At 43.1% G+C, this 24,527-nt stretch overlaps 1 protein-coding gene across 2 annotated transcripts in view; it reads left to right on the forward strand.

Moving 5' to 3' along the window:
* Positions 1-24,527, forward strand: part of Su(H) (recombining binding protein suppressor of hairless) — a 499,304-nt gene that overhangs the window by 16,656 nt on the left and 458,121 nt on the right. The window contains exons 1-2 of one of the 2 annotated variants that reach the window (XM_070094522.1): positions 10,723-11,032; positions 17,610-17,636. The gene's annotated coding sequence lies outside the window, so the exon portion shown is untranslated. Of the gene's footprint in view, positions 1-10,722; positions 11,033-17,609; positions 17,637-24,527 lie in introns of those variants that run through there. The other variant, XM_070094523.1, reaches the window with a different exon arrangement.

A 24,527-nucleotide genomic window follows, 5' to 3' on the forward strand; every position in this document is an offset into this window, starting at 1 on the left:
CTCTGTTCCACAAGGCACAGTACTCGCCCCCATCTTATTCCTTATCCTCATATCAGACATAAACAGAGATATACACCACAGCACCGTATCATCCTTTGCGGATGATACTAGGATCTGCATGAGGCTGTCATCTGCTGAGGACGCGGTTAACCTCCAAGAAGATATAAACAAAGTTTTCCAGTGGGCAACGGTAAACAATATGATGTTCAATGAGGACAAATTCCAACTACTCCGTTATGGAAAACTGGAGGAGATAATAACTAGAACAGAGTATACTACTGACTCCGGCCATACAATAGTGCGGAAAAATAATGTAAGGGACCTGGGAGTAGTAATGTCTGAGGATCTCACTTTCAAGGATCACAACAGTGCCACGATCGCACGTGCAAAGAAAATGATAGGATGGATAATAAGAACTTTCAAAACGAGAGATGCCAAGCCCATGATGATCCTTTTCAAATCACTTGTTCTCTCTAGGCTGGAATACTGCTGTACATTAACATCTCCATTCAAAGCAGGTGAAATCGCAGATCTAGAGAGTGTACAGAGATCCTTTACTGCACGTATAAGTTCTGTCAAGCACCTTAACTACTGGGAACGCTTGGAAGCACTTGACTTGTACTCGTTGGAACGCAGGAGGGAGAGATATATCATAATCTACACTTGGAAAATCTTGGAAGGAATGGTCCCAAATCTGCACACAGAAATCACTCCCTACGAAAGTAAAAGACTGGGCAGGCGATGCAAAATGCCCCCAATAAAAAGTAGGGGCGCCATTGGTACACTAAGAGAAAACACCATAAGTGTCCGGGGCCCAAAACTGTTCAACAGCCTCCCATCAAGCATTAGGGGAATTGCCAATAAACCCCTGGCTGCCTTCAAGAGAGAGCTGGACAGATACCTAAAGTCAGTGCCGGATCAGCCGGGCTGTGGCTCGTACGTTGGACTGCGTGCGGCCAGCAGTAACAGCCTAGTTGATCAGGCCCTGATCCATCGGGAGGCCTGGTCATGGACCGGGCCGCGGGGGCGTTGATCCCCGGAATAACCTCCAGGTATCCTCCAGGTATCCAGGTATGTCCGAAATGCCTAGCCTTGCTAGGTGTTCTAGTGGCCCCCTCTGTAATTAGTATTTTATTACATGTAAACCACACAATAACCAAAATCTGTAAACCCCGCATTGTAATCCTTATAGAGAATAAACTTTGATTTGATTTGATTGATTTGATGACTGCACAAGGTATTCACCGAACAGATAAGGAAGGTATATAGGTGCCATGAAAGACTCGAAAATCTTACATCAAATATTATCCTATTTGAAGATTTCAGTTTTCCAAATGTTGAATGGAAGACGGTAGACAAGAGCAATGTACCAGACATAGTGCCTAGAAGCACGTTAGGTCAATTAGACACATACCAGAGAGCTATTGGGGATGGTGAAAAGTTTTTGACCAGACAACACACTATATATGAAAACACACTAGACTTGATCATCACAAACAATTAGAGGCTTATCAGAGACAGAATTGCAAATACAATATACACCGATCACTACCTCATTGTAAACAAATAATGAATATGCGTAGAGAGCCTAAGAACTAAGAAGTATCAGACCTTTTCATGGAAACAGTCATGAGGTTCATTAACCCCACACCAATGCGTGGAAAATGTGAATACAGAAGTATGCAAGGTCTGTATAAAATATTTTCTGCTAAAAAGCCTACACAAAAAGTAAATGTTGAAAGCGAATGTAGAAGAACGTACAGAAGAAAAAGTCTTATCGATATGCTTAAAAATGAACATATGTCAAGAAAGGAAATATGATCTGCATCAAGAGAATATAAATTAGATGCTGAAACATTCATGCCGGGTGATAAAGGCACAAAAGGAACAAAGTCGGTCAGGAAATTACTTTTTTTTTTAAAAAATAGGTTCATGCGCCGATGACAAAAAAAAAAGTAATAAGTGAAATCCTGAAAGAACAGTATGAATCAGTGTTATGTAGGAGAGTTGATCCAGCTGTTTTTTTTCCATTCCCTCTTCCTACCCTACAAATCATCTATCTGCCACAAGCATGATTTTTCCCTACAATTCGAATACGAAATAGAAAACATGCGGACACATGTTTCACCATGGCCTGATTCATGGAATTCTCTTATTTATAATGAAGTGAAAAATACCATTAGCACCAACACTCAATATTTTTTGGATAGAACTTAGATCCAGGGAAAATCCTGGAGTATACATGGAGAGTATACTCTACTCCAGGAGGCTTCAAAAAGTGCAGACATGGCTCCTCTGCACATAGGAGGTAGTAGAGCTCTGGCAAAATATTACAGACGAAAAGCACTAACATGACACACAAAAGTCTTTGAAAGGATGACGAGATGCTAAACTGCTGTTATGCAAAACATGATCTACACGACGCAAGTCATGTCTGACACACACTACATCATGCTCAATAGTAACCCACATGGAGACAAACACAGATTGATTGATTTATATATTTTGAACCTTTTCTGCTGAAGAGGATCGAAATATACAGATCAATCAACATCCTGTGTTTCTTTAACCATGTGGGTTATTATTGAGCATTGACAAGTGTTCATTACGCTATTTATACCACATTATGACAAAAATTGAGCCATGGAAGAAAGCCAAAACGCTCAGGTATATGGCACATATTGCCGTAGAGTGAGAGCCCATAAAATAAGGTCAATAGATATAACAGGAAAATTAAAAAGAAAACAAAAGGTAGTAGTAAACATTGTAGAATCGGGCCTTAGCAAAGTAAAAAGTTCCGTACCCAAGGAATACGGTCCTGGCGCTTCTACTGCTGTTCATCCTCGTAGCAGACATGCATAAACAAAACACGCTAACCATAGCATATCATCCGACGCTGAAGATACCAAAATAAGCATGAAAGTCGCATTCCTCAACATATTATACCATGCCACACAAAATACGCAACACACCGCACATCGCAATGTAATCACACAGCACATACCACAGAACAACATTCCGCATGATACTGCATACCACATGTATGTTTAGACTGTACAACATACGGCACAATGAGCTATAATTAAACCACACAACATATCACAGAGCACAACATACCACCAAGTACAACATACTACACCGCACAACATACCATGCAACACAACATACTCCCCTCAAGGAAGGTTCCTTGATGTTGGTGAGGGGCTCTTGATTTAGGGAATTAGATCTGTGCTCCAGTTCCCCGAATTAAGCCTGAATGCCTTCCACATCCCCCCCCCCCAGGCGCTGTATAATCCTCCGGGTTTAGCGCTTCCCCCTTGATTATAATAATAATAATAACACAACATACTAAGATTTTTATCACATTTCCCTTTAAAATAACATCAGTGTATGATGTATATAAAATTTCAGATAAGTCCTGGGTGTGGTAATGTCCGTAGATCTCACCTTCAAGGACCACAACAATATCACTGTCACATCTGCGAGGAAACTGATAGGATGGATAATGAGAGCATTCAAGACAAGAGATGCTAAACCACTGATGATCCTTTTTAAATCACTTGTTTTCTCTAAGCCGGAATACTGCCGTACATTAACATCCCCATTCAAGGCAGGTGAAATTACTGCACGTGTAAGTTTCATCAGACACCTTAACTACTGGGAACGCCTGGAAGCATTTGACCTGTACTACCTGGAGCGCAGGCGAGATATATATATATAATAATCTACATCTGGAAAATTCTGGAGGGACTGGTTCCTAATTTGCACACAAAAATCACTCCCTACGAAAGTAGAAGACTTGGCAGGCGATGCAACATACTTCCAGTGAAAAGTAGGGGCGCCACTGGTACACTAAGAGAAAACACAGTAAGTGTCCGGGGCCCCAGACTGTTCAACAGCCTCCCACCAGCCATACGGGGCACTACCAATAGACCCCTGGTTGTCTTCAAGAGGGAGCAGGACAGATAACTAAAGTCGATGCCGTACCAGCCGGGCTATGGTTCGTACGTTGGACTACGTGCGGCCAGCAGTAACAGTCTAGTTGATCAGGCCCTTATCCACCGGGAAGCCTAGTCGTGGACCAGGCCGCGGGGGCGTTGATCCCCGGAATACCCTCCAGGTAAGTCAGAAAATACTTCAGACTTTTCAACATACTACACCACATACGAGACCAGACGACATAGCACACTACACATCATACTACACCACACAACTTGCCACACCACACATTCCACTACACAGCATAGCACACCACACATGCTATAGCACACCACACATGCTATACCACAAAACACAGCACACCATACAAAATACTTCACCTAACATACTGCACCACATAACACATCACACAACATAGCACTCCTTACAGCGCGTCACACCACACAATGCACCACACAACATAGCACACTATATAACGTATCACACACCATACTACACCACACAATATGCTAGACGCCACACCACACAACGTATCATACTACAAAATATATTACACCAGATTACATACTGCTGTACATTAACATCTCCATACAAAGCAGGTGAAATCGCAGATCTAGAGAGTGTACAGAGATCCTTTACTGCACGTATAAGTTCTGTCAAGCACCTTAACTACTGGGAACGCTTGGAAGCACTTGACTTGTACTCGTTGGAACGCAGGAGGGAGAGATATATCATAATCTACACTTGGAAAATCTTGGAAGGAATGGTCCCAAATCTGCACACAGAAATCACTCCCTACGAAAGTAAAAGACTGGGCAGGCGATGCAAAATGCCCCCAATAAAAAGTAGGGGCGCCATTGGTACACTAAGAGAAAACACCATAAGTGTCGTAGGAGCTACATAGTTACCGTCAGCGTGCCTTGTTGTGCTCCCGGCTTTCTGGTGTTTTCACGGTCGCTCTTACGTGCTAGAACTTTAATTTGTGTCATCAATCCTATACGATACATCCCTCTAGCGCCTGGAACCAATCTTGGGCGGAAAACATTATATACTGAGTCAAAAAAGGAGAATTAGTGTGCATTACCTAGCAGAGTTTACTGCCAGAGGGGAATCATAGGCCTGTTTCCCGTGTGAAAAAAATAATAATAATTGAACGTTGTGTCAGAGGAAAGAAAGTCTCCCTGAAAGCATTGAGTATACATAGTGTATAGTGTATACTACAGTGGCTCCCTAGTATATTGATGATAAAGGCTAAAGTGTCATTTGAAAACAGGTGAATTTGTAAATGAAGTGATAAGCCTATAGAGGCAGGTGCCAGAAGTCGCCAGAAACTTACCACAGGTCAGCTGTTTTTAATAATCTTCCTGGCCTGCTAGTGTACTCGCATATAATCTAGTGATACCAGTGAATAGCAGAATACAGTGTTGTAGTAGCAACTAACCAGTATTATAATGGTACTTAGTGGAGTGGAGTGACTTTCATTAGTTTCTTTTTCTTGAAATACGAGACGTTACTGTGAATTTCATATAACCTGTAGTTACCAGCGGTCGCAATATACACAACGAGAAGCAATTATTACTACAGAAAAAGCGTCCTTCCTCCAAAATTTGCACCAGTCAACTATAGTGATAATATAGCATTTATTGTGGTGGAGACGGAAAAACAAAAATAGAAAAGCCAGATACAGCGATTGATAAACAAAGAGGTCGACTGTACGTCATTGTAGGAGCTGCCAGATATCACCGGCTCTTCAACACGCAAGTTATACTTTTGTATCAGTCAAATCACATATTACTCGGGTAGATAATTTCCAGTAGATCCTTCATGTGTTAGCTCAAATCACCGACCAGTATGTTTTAAATAAGTGACCCACTGATCAGAGCAGATCGACTGGTCCGAACCCTTGACTGGTCCGAACCCGGGACTGGTTTCAAACAGTTTCGTTGGACAATAAAGCAGACTGTAAACGGATGGGTTTGTAGGCGCCCTTATAAACACAAACATTAAAAATCAGGAACGTGACGGTAAGCTGTCCAATATACAAAAAGAGTTAGAAACAGAAATACAAATAGCTAGAGCTTCATTTAAGGTTATTAATATAATATTCAAGAGGTTGCTAGTAGACTTGCAGTAAATCAACCATTCAAATCATTATGAAGCTGTGTGTAGTCTGTGGTCAGTCAAACAAACGGGCTACCACATGGATAAATTGTCATTTTTGTGGAAATTGGTGTCACGCTCCTTGTGCAGATATCCCAGAACTAGCTACAAGCAGTATTAAAACAGAGAAGTGTTTTTGGGTATGCCCAAATGAGGAAAATCTGTGGACTAAAATCACAAGGGTATTAAAAGAGGATAACATCAAAGCTGCTTTCATAGAAAACCTGGAAGCTTTCTACAACAGATGGGAACATAAAAAGTCCGGGCTGAATGGTACTGCCCTTGATACTGGCCATGTAGTCACAAACTGTAAGGCTGGAGGTGATGTCCTGGTAGTCAGTAAATGTGGGGCTGATAGTGCTGTCCTGGGAGACAGTAATGGTGAAGCTGGAGGTGCTGTCCTGGGAGACAGAAATGGTGAAGTTGGAGATATTGTCCTGGGAGACAGTAATGGTGAAGCTGGAGATTTTGTCCAGGTAGTCGGGAATTATACGCAGGAAGGAATACATATAAATGACCTCATAGAGGACAGGAGCCATAGTAGGGAAACAAGTGTAGTCAAAGATAAGATAAAACCAATATTGCAAACCAGAAATACCGCAGGAAATAGCAAACAAGAGGACTCCAATAGCAATAGTGAGGATAAATTACCAAAAACAACTGGTGGGAGCTCCATTGTTGGTGCTAAGGAGGATAGGAATAAGACAGGGAAACATGCACCAACAGGGAATACAGTCACAGAAACCCAAGGCAAACGGAAACCAAGCCTGTGCACATACTATGCACTTGGTATCTGCTGGCATGGGAAATCTGGAAAAACAGATGGGACATGCAACTATGACCACCCTAGAAAATGTCATGCCCATATGACAACAGGAAAATGCAAACTCCCTTCCTGTAAGCTTTTTCACCCTGAAATGTGTACCTCTTCAGTACAGGAAAGACTGTGCTATAACTTAAATTGCCAGGCATACCATCTAAAGGGGACAAAAAGATACAAAACATCCAGGCCATGGGAAAACCTGGGTAGCCACAGCCACTCAAGAGGGAGAGGTTTTTTAGTGCCAGGAAGGAAAAAAAACTGGCAGGAAATGGCAGAAATCGTACACCAAATCCAGTCATTCCTGGAGTGGAACCACAGTCGATGGCCTCCACTCCAAACCAACAGATACAGATACTAATGCCGGAAAAAAAATCCCCCCCCAGTACCAACAATACCACCAGTCCGATAACATTCTTCTTTGCAAATATACAGGGTCTAAAGCCAGCAATAAACAACAAAATACCTTTCATCCGTGGACTGCTTGCAGAGGCAAAGGCAATGTTCGCGGCTTTCACTGAGACCCACATAAAGGATCACTTGGACAACGAAATATGGATCCCAGGTTACAACCTATACAGATGTGACAGAGTGAACAGGCAAAAGGGGGGGGGTTGGCCTGTACATTGCAGAGTCACTTGTTTGCACAGAACTGCTTAATGCCTCAAATGACGTAGTGGAAGTTTTAGCAGTAAAGGTCGAGAACCAAAACCTAGTCATTGTGGTAGTCTACAAGCCTCCGGATGCAACATCCCAGCAATTCCAGGAACAGCTGTTAAAAATTGACCACTGTCTGGAAAATCTTCCAGCTCCTGCACCCAACATCTTGCTCCTGGGGGATTTCAACTTAAGGCACCTAAAATGGAGGAATATAGCAAATAATATTGTTGCAGTAATAACACCAGGAGGCAGCTCTGATGAAAACTCACACTCACACGAGCTTTTAAATCTCTGCACAAAATTCAATTTAAACCAGCAAATAATAGAGCCTACTAGACTGGAGAATACACTAGACCTCATCTTCACTAACAATGATGATCTGATAAGAAATGTCACCATATCAAAAACAATATACTCAGATCACAACATAATTGAGGTTCAGACATGTATGCGTGGAGCCCCAGACCGACAAAATGAGACTAGTCACGAGGGAGCATTCACCAAATTCAACTTCAATAACAAAAACATAAAGTGGGACCAAGTAAACCAAGTCCTAACCGATATAAGCTGGGAAGATATACTAAGCAACACAGACCCAAACTTATGCCTAGAACAGATTAACTCGGTGGCACTCGATGTATGCACAAGGCTTATTCCTCTAAGAAAAAGGAGGAGTAGATGTAAAATAGAAAGAGACAGGCGCTCCCTTTACAGGCGACGGAAAAGAATAACAGAGCGGCTAAAAGAGGTCAATATATCAGAAATGCGCAGGGAGACACTGGTCAGAGAAATAGCAAGCATCGAACTTAAGCTAAAAGAATCCTTTAGGAGTCAGGAATCGCGGGAAGAACTAAAAGCCATAAATGAAATCGAAAGAAACCCAAAGTATTTCTTCTCCTATGCCAAATCAAAATCGAGAACAACGTCCAGTATTGGGCCCCTACTTAAACAAGATGGGTCCTACACAGATGACAGCAAGGAAATGAGTGAGCTACTCAAGTCCCAATATGACTCAGTTTTTAGCAAGCCGCTAACCAGACTGAGAGTCGAAGATCAAAATGAATTTTTTATGAGAGAGCCACAAAATTTGATTAACACAAGCCTATCCGATGTTATCCTGACGCCAAATGACTTCGAACAGGCGATAAATGACATGCCCATGCACTCTGCCCCAGGGCCAGACTCATGGAACTCTGTGTTCATCAAGAACTGCAAGAAGCCCCTATCACGAGCCTTTTCCATCCTATGGAGAGGGAGCATGGACACGGGGGTCGTCCCTCAGTTACTAAAAACAACAGACATAGCCCCACTCCACAAAGGGGGCAGTAAAGCAACAGCAAAGAACTACAGACCAATAGCACTAACATCCCATATCATAAAAATCTTTGAAAGGGTCCTAAGAAGCAAGATCACCACCCATCTAGAAACCCATCAGTTACACAACCCAGGGCAACATGGGTTTAGAACAGGTCGCTCCTGTCTGTCTCAACTACTGGATCACTACGACAAGGTCCTAAATGCACTAGAAGACAAAAAGAATGCAGATGTAATATATACAGACTTTGCAAAAGCCTTCGACAAGTGTGACCATGGCGTAATAGCGCACAAAATGCGCGCTAAAGGAATAACAGGAAAAGTTGGTCGATGGATCTATAATTTCCTCACTAACAGAACACAGAGAGTAGTCGTCAACAGAGTAAAGTCCGAGGCAGCTACGGTGAAAAGCTCTGTTCCACAAGGCACAGTACTAGCTCCCATCTTGTTCCTCATCCTCATATCCGACATAGACAAGGATGTCAGCCACAGCACCGTGTCTTCCTTTGCAGATGACACCCGAATCTGCATGACAGTGTCTTCCATTGCAGACACTGCAAGGCTCCAGGCGGACATCAACCAAATCTTTCAGTGGGCTGCAGAAAACAATATGAAGTTCAACGATGAGAAATTTCAATTACTCAGATATGGTAAACATGAGGAAATTAAATCTTCATCAGAGTACAAAACAAATTCTGGCCACAAAATAGAGCGAAACACCAACGTCAAAGACCTGGGAGTGATTATGTCGGAGGATCTCACCTTCAAGGACCATAACATTGTATCAATCGCATCTGCTAGAAAAATGACAGGATGGATAATGAGAACCTTCAAAACTAGGGAGGCCAAGCCCATGATGACACTCTTCAGGTCACTTGTTCTATCTAGGCTGGAATATTGCTGCACTCTAACAGCACCTTTCAAGGCAGGTGAAATTGCCGACCTAGAAAATGTACAGAGAACTTTCACGGCGCGCATAACGGAGATAAAACACCTCAATTACTGGGAGCGCTTGAGGTTTCTAAACCTGTATTCCCTGGAACGCAGGAGGGAGAGATACATGATTATATACACCTGGAAAATCCTAGAGGGACTAGTACCGAACTTGCACACGAAAATCACTCACTACGAAAGCAAAAGACTTGGCAGACGATGCACCATCCCCCCAATGAAAAGCAGGGGTGTCACTAGCACGTTAAGAGACCATACAATAAGTGTCAGGGGACCGAGACTGTTCAACTGCCTCCCAGCACACATAAGGGGGATTACCAACAGACCCCTGGCAGTCTTCAAGCTGGCACTGGACAAGCACCTAAAGTCAGTTCCTGATCAGCCGGGCTGTGGCTCGTACGTTGGTTTGCGTGCAGCCAGCAGCAACAGCCTGGTTGATCAGGCGCTGATCCACCAGGAGGCCTGGTCACAGACCGGGCCGCGGGGGCGTTGACCCCCGAAACTCTCTCCAGGTAAACTCCAGGTAAAGCCTTGTCAGATCGCTGCAAATATATACATTTTAACCCTGCTATAATGTGCTGAAATGCGTGTTAGGTCGAGGTCTGTGCTTAAGGCAGGCATTCGGATGCTGCACTGAGAGCAGATGCCCAGCGCCCGACAGATCTGTGGCCATAATGTACGATATATTTGCGTCAGTAGGTTGCCTGCGCTAGATTTTTATCAAACTCGTAAAATAAAATATTGTTACGATCTACCCGTTTTGATGATGACATGAAGATGAGAGAGAAGCAGAGAGGATTTAATCAGCGTTAATAAACAGTAGCGGTAACTGTGGTGGTGGTGGTGTTCCCCTGGTGGGTCTCCCCACCCCTAGCACTGTACCCAGCACATGGAACACCCTCACTCAGCTCCGTCCTCGTCCTGTCTGTCACTCACTGCCCAACTAAACCCAGGATTTATTACTCACCCGACACTTGTGTGTAGTGTTGACCCGTGAAATCTGAAAAGTATTGTGTGATGAAGTGTTGTGCCGGCGTGATATCATTATAAGTGAGTCAGAAGGTGTGAGCAAGAGCAATATCAAGTGGGAGGCTGCTCTAGTCCTGAGCGTAAACAAAAAGTTTTCAAACTTCCCGTGAGAACGCGGGGCTTGGTGGTGGGAATTTTGCATTCTGAGGCGTTATTGAGGTAGGTACAAAGTTATCTACATTTTGTGTTGATACACTTGGGTATTTTGCGTTTATATGATCAAAAATTTTATCCCAGTGAGGTGTAATAACGGTAAAATTAAAGGAAATAGGATGCTCAGTTTACGAAGCATCCGCTAGAGGGCAGGGCGTGCGGCCCCATTCAGTGTGGGTTGAAAGTCCTGGGAAAATATGGGTTAGCGTGGGAATTTTTTACTCTTTTTTCCCACACTTGCATTTGAGTGCATGGACAAGGGGTGTGTCGTGACCCAGAGGTTAGAACTGGTTCCTAGTAAGAACAAGAAGCAGCGTAACACACTGAAAGATGAGCCAAATGTAAGGAGATGCTGGTGGTATGTTGGGATGTGTGGCGCGCCAGAGAACTGCCAAATACCACTACAACATTGCTCTAGATCATTATATGTACGTGACCTTGCATCACCTAGGATGCGTACACAACCATTTCATTTATGTGGCACATAGAGGAAGAGTGAATATTCCTCAGGTTGCTTTTATTTAGTTTCTGGTGCAAAATAAAAGCGTGGGATTCTTTATATGGTCGTATGTGTGAGATAGGAGATGCTAGATGCCGCTAGTCCCAGCATCCATGTAGGGAGATGCTAGGTGGTCACTGTCCCCAGGAAGGGAACGAGACCTATTTCAGCTTCTGTAGTGAAATGAGCAGCGTGTAAATGACATAGACGGTGAGTGGAGAGGATATATGGTGGCTATGTGTCCGGCTGTAGTGAGTGGTGCTAGAGTGGGGGCCCTGGGTGTGTACCAGCCACTCCATCACCTCTCTCGTGCTCTATGTGCCCTTGCCACACTCTGGGCCACACCTCCAGGACATCCCATCGCACCTTCACCACCATACCACACTACACACTTACCACTCCACCATACTCCTACCACTCCATCACACCACTGAACCCCAACACTTCACCACAACCCCCACTATACCCCCCACAGCGTCTCCACCCAAATACCCCCCGCCACATCTGTACATCACACCCCAGCGCGCCTCCATCCTACCTCCACCATCACATTTTCACCTGAACTCACCCATCACATCTCTACCAAACCACTACACCTCCATTACACACCTACACCACAACATACCTCCTCTACACCCATACTACACCTTAGTTGCACCTCTACCACACCACACCCAGGCCATACATACCTCCACTACACCCTTACCATACCACATCGCCATTCCTCCACTGCATCCCTACCACTCCATACCTCTGCCATACCTCCACTACACCCCTACAACACCACACGTTCATACTTCCACTATATTTCTCCCACCCTATCTCACTGGGAGACGACCGGAGTGTCAAAAAAAGACTACGACTACTACTACTACTACTACTACTACTACTACTACTACTACTACTACTAATAATAATAATAATAATAATAAACATAGTACCAATGTATAAATACCGTTGTGTATATACGCTGATATACCTGGAGTATACCTGGAGAGAGTTCCGGGGGTCAACGCCCCCGCGGCCCGGTCTGTGACCAGGCCTCCTGTATCGAATCAGAAATTCCTTGAAATATACTCTGGGATATTGCTTTTGTATATATGAAGTCGGATACTGAACATCACTTGTATATTACTTGGAAAATGTTTTGTTAAAAACTAGAAAGTTGCTTGTTTCTCATTGTGTGTGTTTACCTGGAGTTTACCTGGAGAGAGTTCCGGGGGTCAACGCCCCCGCGGCCCGGTCTGAGACCAGGCCTCCTGGTGGATCAGAGCCTGATCAACCAGGCTGTTGCTGCTGGCTGCACGCAAACCAACATACGAGCCACAGCCCGGCTGATCCGGAACCGACTTTAGGTGCTTGTCCAGTGCCAGCTTGAAGACTGCCAGGGGTCTGTTGGTAATCCCCCTTATGTGTGCTGGGAGGCAGTTGAACAGTCTCGGGCCCCTGACACTCATTGTATGGTCTCTTAACGTGCTAGTGACACCCCTGCTTTTCATTGGGGGGATGGTGCATCGTCTGCCAAGTCTTTTGCTTTCGTAGTGGGTGATTTTCGTGTGCAAGTTCGGTACTAGTCCCTCTAGGATTTTCCAGGTGTATATAATCATGTATCTCTCCCTCCTGCGTTCCAGGGAATACAGGTTTAGGAACCTCAAGCGCTCCCAATAATTGAGGTGTTTTATCTCCGTTATGCGCGCCGTGAAAGTTCTCTGTACATTTTCTAGGTCGGCAATTTCACCTGCCTTGAAAGGTGCTGTTAGTGTGCAGCAATATTCCAGCCTAGATAGAACAAGTGACCTGAAGAGTGTCATCATGGGCTTGGCCTCCCTAGTTTTGAAGGTTCTCATTATCCATCCTGTCATTTTTCTAGCAGATGCGATTGATACAATGTTATGGTCCTTGAAGGTGAGATCCTCCGACATGATCACTCCCAGGTCTTTGACGTTGGTGTTTCGCTCTATTTTGTGGCCAGAATTTGTTTTGTACTCTGATGAAGATTTAATTTCCTCATGTTTACCATATCTGAGTAATTGAAATTTCTCATCGTTGAACTTCATATTGTTTTCTGCAGCCCACTGAAAGATTTGGTTGATGTCTGCCTGGAGCTTTGCAGTGTCTGCAATGGAAGACACTGTCATGCAGATTCGGGTGTCATCTGCAAAGGAAGACACGGTGCTGTGGCTGACATCCTTGTCTATGTCGGATATAAGGATGAGGAACAAGATGGGAGCGAGTACTGTGCCTTGTGGAACAGAGCTTTTCACCGTAGCTGCCTCGGACTTTACTCTGTTGACGACTACTCTCTGTGTTCTGTTAGTGAGGAAATTATAGATCCATCGACCGACTTTTCCTGTTATTCCTTTAGCACGCATTTTGTGCGCTATTACGCCATGGTCACACTTGTCGAAGGCTTTTGCAAAGTCTGTATATATTACATCTGCATTCTTTTTGTCTTCTAGTGCATTTAGGACCTTGTCGTAGTGGTCCAATAGTTGAGACAGACAGGAGCGACCTGTTCTAAACCCATGTTGCCCTGGGTTGTGTAACTGATGGGTTTCTAGATGCGTGGTGATCTTGCTTCTTAGGACCCTTTCAAAGATTTTTATGATATGGGATGTTAGTGCTATTGGTCTGTAGTTCTTTGCTGTTGCTTTACTGCCCCCTTTGTGGAGTGGGGCTATGTCTGTTGTTTTTAGTAACTGAGGGACGACCCCCGTGTCCATGCTCCCTCTCCATAGGATGGAAAAGGCTCGTGATAGGGGCTTCTTGCAGTTCTTGATGAACACAGAGTTCCATGAGTCTGGCCCTGGGGCAGAGTGCATGGGCATGTCATTTATCGCCTGTTCGAAGTCATTTGGCGTCAGGATAACATCGGATAGGCTTGTGTTAATCAAATTTTGTGGCTCTCTCATAAAAAATTCATTTTGATCTTCGACTCTCAGTCTGGTTAGCGGCTTGCTAAAAACTGAGTCATATTGGGACTTGAGTAGCTCACTCATTTCCTTGTTGTCATCTGTGTAGGACCCATCTTGTTTAAGTAGGGGCCCAATACTGGACGTTGTTCTCGATTTTGATTTGGCATAGGAGAAGAAATACTTTGGGTTTCTTTCGATTTCATTTATGGCTTTTAGTTCTTCCCGCGATTCCTGACTCCTAAAGGATTCTTTTAGCTTAAGTTCGATGCTTGCTATTTCTCTGACCAGTGTCTCCCTACGCATTTCAGATATATTGACCTCTTTTAGCCGCTCTGTTATTCTTTTCCGTCGCCTGTAAAGGGAGCGCCTGTCTCTTTCTGTTTTACATCTACTCCTCCTTTTTCTTAGAGGAATAAGCCTTGTGCATACATCGAGTGCTACCGAGTTAATCTGTTCTAGGCATAAGTTGGGGTCTGTGTTGCTTAGTATATCTTCCCAGCTTATATCGGTTAGGACTTGGTTTACTTGGTCCCACTTTATGTTTTTGTTATTGAAGTTGAATTTGGTGAATGCTCCCTCGTGACTAATCTCATTATGTCGGTCTGGGGCTCCGCGCATACATGACTGTGTGTGTGTGTGTGTGTGTGTGTGTGTGTGTGTGTGTGTGTGTGTGTGTGTGTGTGTGTGTGTGTGTGTGTGTGTGTGTGTGTGTGTGTGTGCGCTCGCGCTCGCGCAGTACATGGTCGGGAGTTGGTTTCATCTGGCCTCGTGGTGTGTTTGTATATATTAGTGTAATCATCAAGAAGCAATCACTGTTCGGTTGTCAGAACTTCAAGTTCAGGTGCATTTATCTTTTCTTTCCTGCTGCGTGCCTTTGATCTATATACAGCATATTTTTTGTTTTGAAGCCGTGAATTGCTTTCGCTTCTACTGTTGCTTTCTAGTCTATCCGGACACTTAGGAAATACGTCCTAAAGTTCCAACGAGTCATCATTGTAATTATAAAAGGAGAGAGCAATGTCTTGACGGGGTTAGTACGGGCCATTGATCATGCCCTGATCCACCAGGAGGCTTTGTCATGGTCCGGGCCGCGGGGGCGTTCATCCCCGGAATACCCTCCAGGTAGACTCCAGGCTACTGCATGTCAAGACGCTCCATCCTCCGGCACGGCAAGTGGGAGGATCAAGACACACGCGTATCACAATTACAGTTCTCGTTTACAATAACGAATTACAGTGTGTTTAATTTTCATCTGTGATCTCTCATTCTGTTCTGTTTGTTGTGACGATCCTGCATGTGTTTACTTTGCCAGTTCTCCTTAGTCTCCTGCATACTGTAATCGTGCCCCACAGCTTCGTCTGATTTTCTGGTGTTTTGACATCCATTATATACTGTCTTAGCAGTTTTTATATATAGATAATGTAGGTTTAACCTATGATAATCCAATAAACCAAAGCAATATGACTAATTTCTTGCCTGTGTATTAGAAATTAATGTGAAGACTGTTTCAGTCAACGGATCTATGTGACTATTTAGTATTATTTAGTTCTAAACCTGATCTGCGTTTGTCTAAAATGCTGTACATATTATAGACTTTTCAGTTATAATGTTTTGAAAATTTAATGTTTTGAAAATTAAAGAAATTATTCTGATTCTGTTTCCATTGGATCAGATAAAGTAATCGTGTGTGTTGGACCACACCACAGAAAGGTAATGTAGTCTCCACAAAACGTCATGCTTTACAGATTACAATAACGAAAAATTAAAGTTTATTAAACTTACTAATTGACAGTCCCAAAGAAATATGGGCGTGTAAAAGGATTATGCCCGATAGTGAAGTTAATCCTGCAATTATCTCCGTGTTTTATGACGGATGGGTGTGCCTAAGAAAACTAGTGTATGGGGGGTCTTGTGTAATTGTTACGCGGGTTTCCCTCTCTCACTCAGTGTGACCTTACCATATGATACACTTTATTCAAGTTCAGTGCAGTTTGTTTTACAGAACTTTTATAAATCTTACAATGATTACATTAGGTACATAGTTTGATTATTATTATTATTTAGTTGTAGTTAAAGTTGTAGTAGATGTGGTGGTCGTAGTAGTAGTATTTAAACCTATGTTCTAATCACAATTATCATCATCATCATTATTATTATTATTATTATTATTATTATTATTATTATTATTATTATTATTCGTGAGAAAACGTTAAACCCGCAAGGTTCATACTGTTGGAAATGAGGGGGGGGGGGGGAGTTGATGTGTAAGAAATATATCGCCATTAAATCCATTAATGTCAGCAGTAATTTGTTAAATAATAAATGGTGACTAATAAGATATTTTATTTGGATTAGTAACCCTCCGGGTTAATAATCCAAATAAAATCCAGGATAACCCAATAAAGCTGCTTAGTCTGGCTTACCTCCATTGGGGTCCTCTGATCTTCCTCCTCAAAATACTTCCCATAACAGATGACCAGGCACCGAGGTACCTACTTACCGATAAGTCCCAAGTGTATGCCAATGTATTCATTTTCCTCAGGTTGTGGGCAGTCACTGGTCCTCATACTGCAGGTAAGACAGTCTGGGCACACTTTGTTAACAATTCTGTAGACACTATTTAGTTTCCAGTGTTACGTCAAGTATCTGTCTCTGTTAGGTTCCCTGTGTGTTATGCTGGTCTGTATGTTTTATTTCCGTCGCCGCCGTCACAGCAGCAGCTGTAACAGCAGAAGTGCAGCAGCAGTAGTATAAACAATAGATGTCTTACCATTTTACTCTAGGTAATCTGCAGTTATTCAGATTTCTTGTCAGACCAGATTACCGTGATAAACAAAGTAATCTAGAATTCTAGTTGACATTGCATAAGAACTAGATATTGTTGAATTGGTTATATAAGAACAAAATAAATGTTCTATAGCTCTGTGGCAATAGTGTTGTTAGTTGTGATGCTTATTTCTTTCACTGTGTTCCTGAACAATGTGATTGATAATTCACGAAAGCATGAGAAATTATCTCAGATTAGCCTACATTGGGCTAATATTATTTAACATCAATGAAATACTGATATTCGCTTATACACATGAAAAAATAATGTTGTTTCTCTACTTATATTTCAGTTTATAAAAAACTTACTCATTTACTAATACAACATTTTTATCTCGTGCAGATGTTCTGTAGCTGTTCCATTTCTAAGGTACGTAGCGAGAATATTTCCTCCCAGTGCTGTTATTTATTGGAAAGTGTGTTAGTTACCATTTTGTCCTAGACACATGTGTGTGTGTGTGTACTCACCTAATTGTGGTTGCAGAGGTCGAGACTCAGCTCCTGGCCCCGCCTCTTCATTGAGTGTTATTAGGTCCTCTCTCCTTGCTCCCTGTGTGTGTGTGTGTGTGTGTGTGTGTGTGTGTGTGTGTGTGTGTGTGTGTGTGTGTGTGTGTGTGTGTGTGTGTGTGTGTGTGTGTGTGTGTGTGTTTGCTCTGATAGTTGCAAATGCAGATGTATGGAATAGGAGGTAGGTTACTGAAAGCAATGCAGAGTTTTTACGAGGATAGTGAGGCTCAGATTAGAGTATATAGGAGAGAGGGAGATTATTTCCCAGTAAAAGTGTGATGTCACCATGGTTGTTCAATATATTTATAGATGGGGCTGTAAGAGAAGTGAATGCTTGGGTGTTGGAAAGAGGTGTGTGGTCACAGTTGCTTTTTGTTGATGACTGTGCTTTTGGGAGATTCTAAAGAAAAGTTGCAAAAGCTGGTGGATGAGTTTTGTCGGGTATGTAAAAGAAGAAAATTAAAAGTGAATATAGGAAAGAGTAAGGTGATTAGGATAAAAAAAAATATGTGACGAAAGATTGGATATCATATTTTAGGGAGAGAGTATGGAGGAGGTGAATGTATTCAGATATTTAGGAGTAGACGTGTCAGCAGATGAGTCTATGAAGGATGAGGTGAAAAAGGTGAGTGGTGCACTAAGGAGTCTGTGGAGACAAAGAACTTTGTCCATAGAAGGAAAGAGGGCAATGTATGAGAGTATAGTTATATACCAGAGCTCATATATGGGTGTGTAGCATGAGTGGTGAATATTGCAACAAGGAGAAGGCTGGAGGCAGGGATGTCATGTCTGAGGCCAATGTGTGGTGTGAATATAATGCAGAGAATTCGTAGTTTGGAAATTAGGAGGAGGTGCAGGATTACCAAAACTATTATCGAGAGGGCTGAGGAAGGGTTATTGAGGTGGTTCAGACATGTAGAGAGGGTGGAACGAAATATAATGACTTCAAGAGTGTATAAGTCTGTAGTGGAGGGAAGGCGGGGTAGGGGTCGGCCTAGGAAAGTTCGGAGGGAGGGGGTAAAGGAGATTTTGTGTGCGAGGGGATTGGACTTCCAACAAGCATGCGTGAGCGTGATAGGAGTGAATGGAGACAAATGTTTTTTAGGACTTGACGTGCTGTTGCAGTGTGAGCAAGGTAATATTTATAAAGGGATTTTGGGAAACCGGCAGGCCGGACTTCGAGTCCTGGAGATGGGAAATACAGTACCTGCACTGAAGGAGGGGTGTTAATGTTGCCATTTTATAACTGTAGTGTAAGCGCGTCTCTGGCAAGACAGTGATGGAGTGAATGATGAAAGTTTTTCTTTTTCGGGCCACCCTGCCTTGGTGGGAGACGGCTGATGTGTTAATAATAATAAAAAAAGTTTTATTATGTATCATATATTTATCCTGTTGGCGGTTCACCTGTAAACAGTGTGGGAGATCACTGCCCCCGCCGGCGGGATTCAGACCAGGCCTTCAGGTTGATGGCCTGATCAATGAGGCTGTTGGTGCTAGGCGCACTTAGTTCAACGTAGGCACCACAGTCCGAGTGATCAGGAACTGACTTGAGGAACCTAGGTTCCTCTTGAAGACAGCTAGAAATATGTTCGTAAAGCCCTTGATGTATGAAGAGAGGGAGCTGAAAATCTTGTTCCTTTTGTACTTACTGAGCTATTTCTTAGTGTAATTGCACCAATGATTTTCACTGAGGGTATTTTGCAAGTCTACCGATTCTCTTGCTTTCGTGGGGAGTGATTTCGGTGTGCAGATTTGGGATCAACACCTTCAAGATTTTCCACGTATAAATTATGATGTATCTTTCTCGTCATCGCTCCAGGGAAATACAGTTCAAGGGACTGTAGTCGCTCCAGTAATTTAAATGCTTGACCGAATTTACATGCACTGTAGTTGTCTGTACATCCTCCAGATCTGAAATTTTGTTTGCTTTACAGGAGTCTGTCAGTGTACAACAATATTTCAGCGTATAGAGGACAAGTGATTTACAGATTATCATCATTGGTTTGGCATCTGTTGTGTTGAAGGTTCTAGTCAAGCAACCCATCATTTTCCTTGCAGCTGTGATATTAACATTACTATTCTACCTGAATGTAACACCTGACATTATTACTCTTAGGTACTTCATGGTAGCATTCTGCTCTGTTTAGTGGTTTTAAGTTTGTTTATTCCCTGTTCCATTTTTTCATAACGTAACAATTTGAATTTGTCTTCATTGAACATTGTTATCAGTGGCCCATTGAAAGACCTGGTTTATATTAGCTTGGAGATTTGCTGTGTCTTAAATGGGTGCCACTAATGTGAAGATTCTGGTATCATATGCAAAGAATGATATAATTCTGTGATTTATGTCTCTTGTTGTCGAATATGAGAGTGAAAAAAAATTGGGTCGAGTTCTGTGCCTTGAGCAATAGTGCCCTTCACTATGGTAGCCTTTGATTTTACTCTGTTGAATATTAATCTCTGGATTTCTACTTTGTTGAATGTTAATCTCTGGATTTTCTACTCGGGCAGCCCGGCTCCCGGCCGGGCTGCCCGAGTAGAAAAACTCTTGAAACCCATCAATGGTATATCAAAGATTTATATCTGTCAACTTTTCCAGATATTTCTTTGTCATACCATGATCACACATGTCGAAGGTTTTTGCGAAGTCTTTGAATGCTACATCATATTTACATTTTATCTTCCAGTGCATCCAAGGCCATGTCGTAATGGTCCAACAGTTACGATAAGCAGAAAGTACCTACCATGAACCCATCATGTCCAGAGTTGTGGAACTGATACAAATCCTTGTGTTTAGAAATCTTACTTATTATAAATCTTACAAAGTTGTTTATAATGTAAGATGCCAGTGCTCTCGGTCTATAGTTTTTGTGATTTAAAAGTTTTGGCGACATAATTATTCCATGGATGGGCCCCAACATTTAATTAGCTAAGCAAGTTACAATAGTATTAAACTGTTTACAAATTTATTGATTCAGTAACAAGGTTATTAGGATGTTTTACATAATGAATCACATAAACATGTCTGTGTGTTGACGAAATGTCCACACTTGTATATTCTTTGTTTTGATGAGACGTCTCTTCTCAGACGTCCACGCTCACACGTCCATGACGTGGTAGGTACCTCAGAAAATTAAGTTTTTAGATTTATTGGTATTCGCCTATTTGAACTCGCTTTTGTGGTTGCAGGGGTTGAGTCTCAGCTCCTGGCCCGGCCACTTGCCACTGACTGGGATTATATTAGTTAAGTTCTTATAACTTGATAACAGTAGTTTGTAGAGTATATGTTTTAGTTTATGAAACAGTAGAAGAGCAGTTTTCTAAGCGACAAGCCACCAGTATCTTGGAGCATTTTCTAACCTTTTGTTAGAAAATGCAGGATCGAAATGTCACAATACGTCCCACGTTATTAGACGTAAACCACCTTTCTTTTTAATTACATTACTGTTGACTTATTATAAGTGTAATATATATTAACTTAAACTGACTTAACCGAAAATCAATATTAAAATTAAAAGGGCCATTTTAAGCTCACAGAAATTCACTAAAAGTTATTCTCGTTAAACTGACTGCCCTCGTTGGAGGATATGTTGCTTGGAAAGTAGCATTAGTCGAGTTCTAAAAGTTACAATAATAATAATCCATGAGGAAATGGAAAAGAATTCTTCCTCTGTAAGCCATGCGTGTCATAAGAAGCCACTAAAATGCCGGGAGCAAGAGGCTAGTAACCCCTTCTGTATAAATTACTAAGTTTTTGGGTCACTCTGCCTCTTTGGGATTCGGCCGGGTTGTTGATAATAATAATAATAATAATAATAATAATAATAATAATAATAATAATAATAATATTGTATTTAGATACAAATCACCATATGCAAGTCTGTTAAAAATTACCTGTTGATTAGTGTCTTTCAAACCGGGTCCCAAACATGGTTTTGTGTTACTTCAAGATGATTCCTAGGGTCACTGCGGCTCCCACCTCCGCGGCCCTGTCCCGGACCAGGCCTCTGGTTGATGGCCTGATCTACCAGGCTGTTGGTGCTAGCCGCCCGCAGGCCGCTAACAGGAAAAGTTTAGATGGACAAGCAGTCACCAAGGAAACCCTGGAAACCTGTCACAGGTGCGCCGTAGGTTGCTGCCTAACTTCAGAAAAATATGAGAACTGGGACACTGTGAGAGCTGGGACACTGAGAGCTGGAACACTGTGAGAGCTGGGACACTTTGAGAGCTGGAATACTGTGAGAGCTGGGACACTCTGAGAACTCAAACACTGTGAGAGCTGGGACACTGAGAGCTGGAACACTGTGAGAGCTGGGACACTTTGAGAACTGGAACACTGTGAGAGCTGGGACACTCTGAGAACTCAAACACTGTGAGAGCTGGGACACTCTGAGAACTGGAACACTGTGAGAGCTAGGACACTCTGAGAACTCAAACACTGTGAGAGCTGGGACACTCTGAGAGCTGGAATACTGTGAGAGCTGGGACACTTTGAGAGCTGGAATACTGTGAGAGCTGGGACACTTTGAGAGCTGGAACACTCTGAGAACTGGAACACTGTGAGAGCTGGAACACTGTGAGAGCTGGGACACTTTGAGAGCTGGAACACTGTGAGAGCTGGGACACTTCGAGAGCTGGGACACTGAGAACTGGAACACTGTGAGATCTGGAACACTCTGAGAACTGGAACACTGTGAGAGCTGGGACACTTTGAGAGCTAGAACACTCTGAGAACTGGAACACTGCGAGAGCTGGGACATGTGAGAGCTGGAATACTGTGAGAACTGGAACACTGTGAGATTGGAACACTGTGAGAACTGGAATACTGTGAGAGCTGGGACACTGCGAGATCTGGAATACTGTGATAACTGGAATACTGTGAGAGCTGGGACACTGCGAGATCTGGAATACTGTGATAACTGGAACACTCTGAGAACTGGAACACTGTGAGAGCTGGGACACTGAGAGCTGGAATACTGTGAGAGCTGGGACACTTTGAGAGCTGGAATACTGTGAGGGCTGGGACACTTTGAGAGCTGGAACACTCTGAGAACTGGAACACTGTGAGAACTGGAACACTGTGAGAGCTGGGACACTGCGAGATCTGGAATACTGTGATAACTGGAATACTGTGAGAGCTGGGACACTGTGAGAGCTGGAATACTGTGATAACTGGAATACTGTGAGAGCTGGAACACTGTGAGATCTGGAACACTGTGAGAGCTGGGACACTGTGAGAACTGGAACACTGTGAGAGCTGGAACACTGTGAGAGCTGGAACACTATGAGAGCTGGGACACTGTAAGAGCTGGAGTACTGTGAGAGCTGGAACCCTGTGAGAGCTGGAACACTGTGAGATCTGGAACACTGTGAGAACTGGAACACTGTGAGAGCTGGAACACTGTGAGAGCTGGGACACTGTAAGAGCTGGAATACTGTGAGAGCTGGAACACTGGGAGAGCTGGAACACTGTGAGATCTGGAACACTGTGAGAGCTGGAACACTGTGAGAGTTGGAACACTATGAGAGCTGGAACACTGAGAACTGGAACAATAACAGCAAGCACTTTCTATCAACAAACATGCACACCCACCGGGGCCAGGAGCTGTGAGTCGACCCCTGCAGTCACAACTAGGTGAGTACACACACACACACACACACACACACACACACACACACACACACACACACACACACACACACACACACACACACACACATACACCACACCACACACCACACCACACCACACACACCACACACACACACACACACACACACACACACACACACACACACACACACACACACACACACACACACACATACACCACACCACACACCACACCACACCACACACCACACCACACCACACACACCACACACACACACACACACACACACACACACACACACACACACACACACACACAATTTGCCACCAATAAAAGCATATAGTGAAACTGTGTTTGTAAATTATTTTTCTAAACAATCATATAATAAAACCAGGAGAAAAGAGGAAGAGCCAGGAAGGAGGAAGAGAAGAGCTGGGAGAAAGGAGGGGAAAGGTCAGAAGCCCTCCGGTAAGAGGCAGAGATAGGCTGTATGTGAAACATGGCTTGCTTTTCCCGTAGACTTTCTCTCCACCGAGCGTGAGTATGTGATGCCCCGGCTGTGTTGTGTGGCTAGTGTACCAGTGACTGGTAGTGGCCAGCGGTGTGTCACATTTACCAGTCACTGGTGGTGGTCATTTGTGATGTGTCGCTAGTGAATCAGTGACTAGTGGTGGTCACATTTACGTGTGATTGGTGGTGGCCATTTGTAGTGTATCACTAGTGAACCATTGACTGATGGTGACCATTGGTTGTGTGTTACTCATGTACCAGGCACTGTACCAGTGACTCATTTCCAGAGTTACTCTACCCTCGCAACTTGTCCTGATGCCAGACGATCTTGTTGACTGCCTGGTCAGTGTTAAAAAAGTTGCTACTGTTGGAGGAGGGACAGAGGAGACACAACTGTACTTGAAACATTCTTTTGGATGTCGGAGTATATATATCTATATATATATATATATATATATATATATATATATATATATATATATATATATATATATATATATATATATATATATATATGCAAGACAAGCCACGGGAGATGAAAATTTTCAGCTAAAGCACTTTCACACGTCTCCGTCCTTCATCAGGAGCTATGCAGTGTTGCAAGAGTAGCAACAAGAAGAATGAGGGGA

The sequence above is a fragment of the Cherax quadricarinatus genome, chromosome 46, assembly GCF_038502225.1.
Source record: "Cherax quadricarinatus isolate ZL_2023a chromosome 46, ASM3850222v1, whole genome shotgun sequence".
NCBI classification, from domain to species: domain Eukaryota; kingdom Metazoa; phylum Arthropoda; class Malacostraca; order Decapoda; family Parastacidae; genus Cherax; species Cherax quadricarinatus.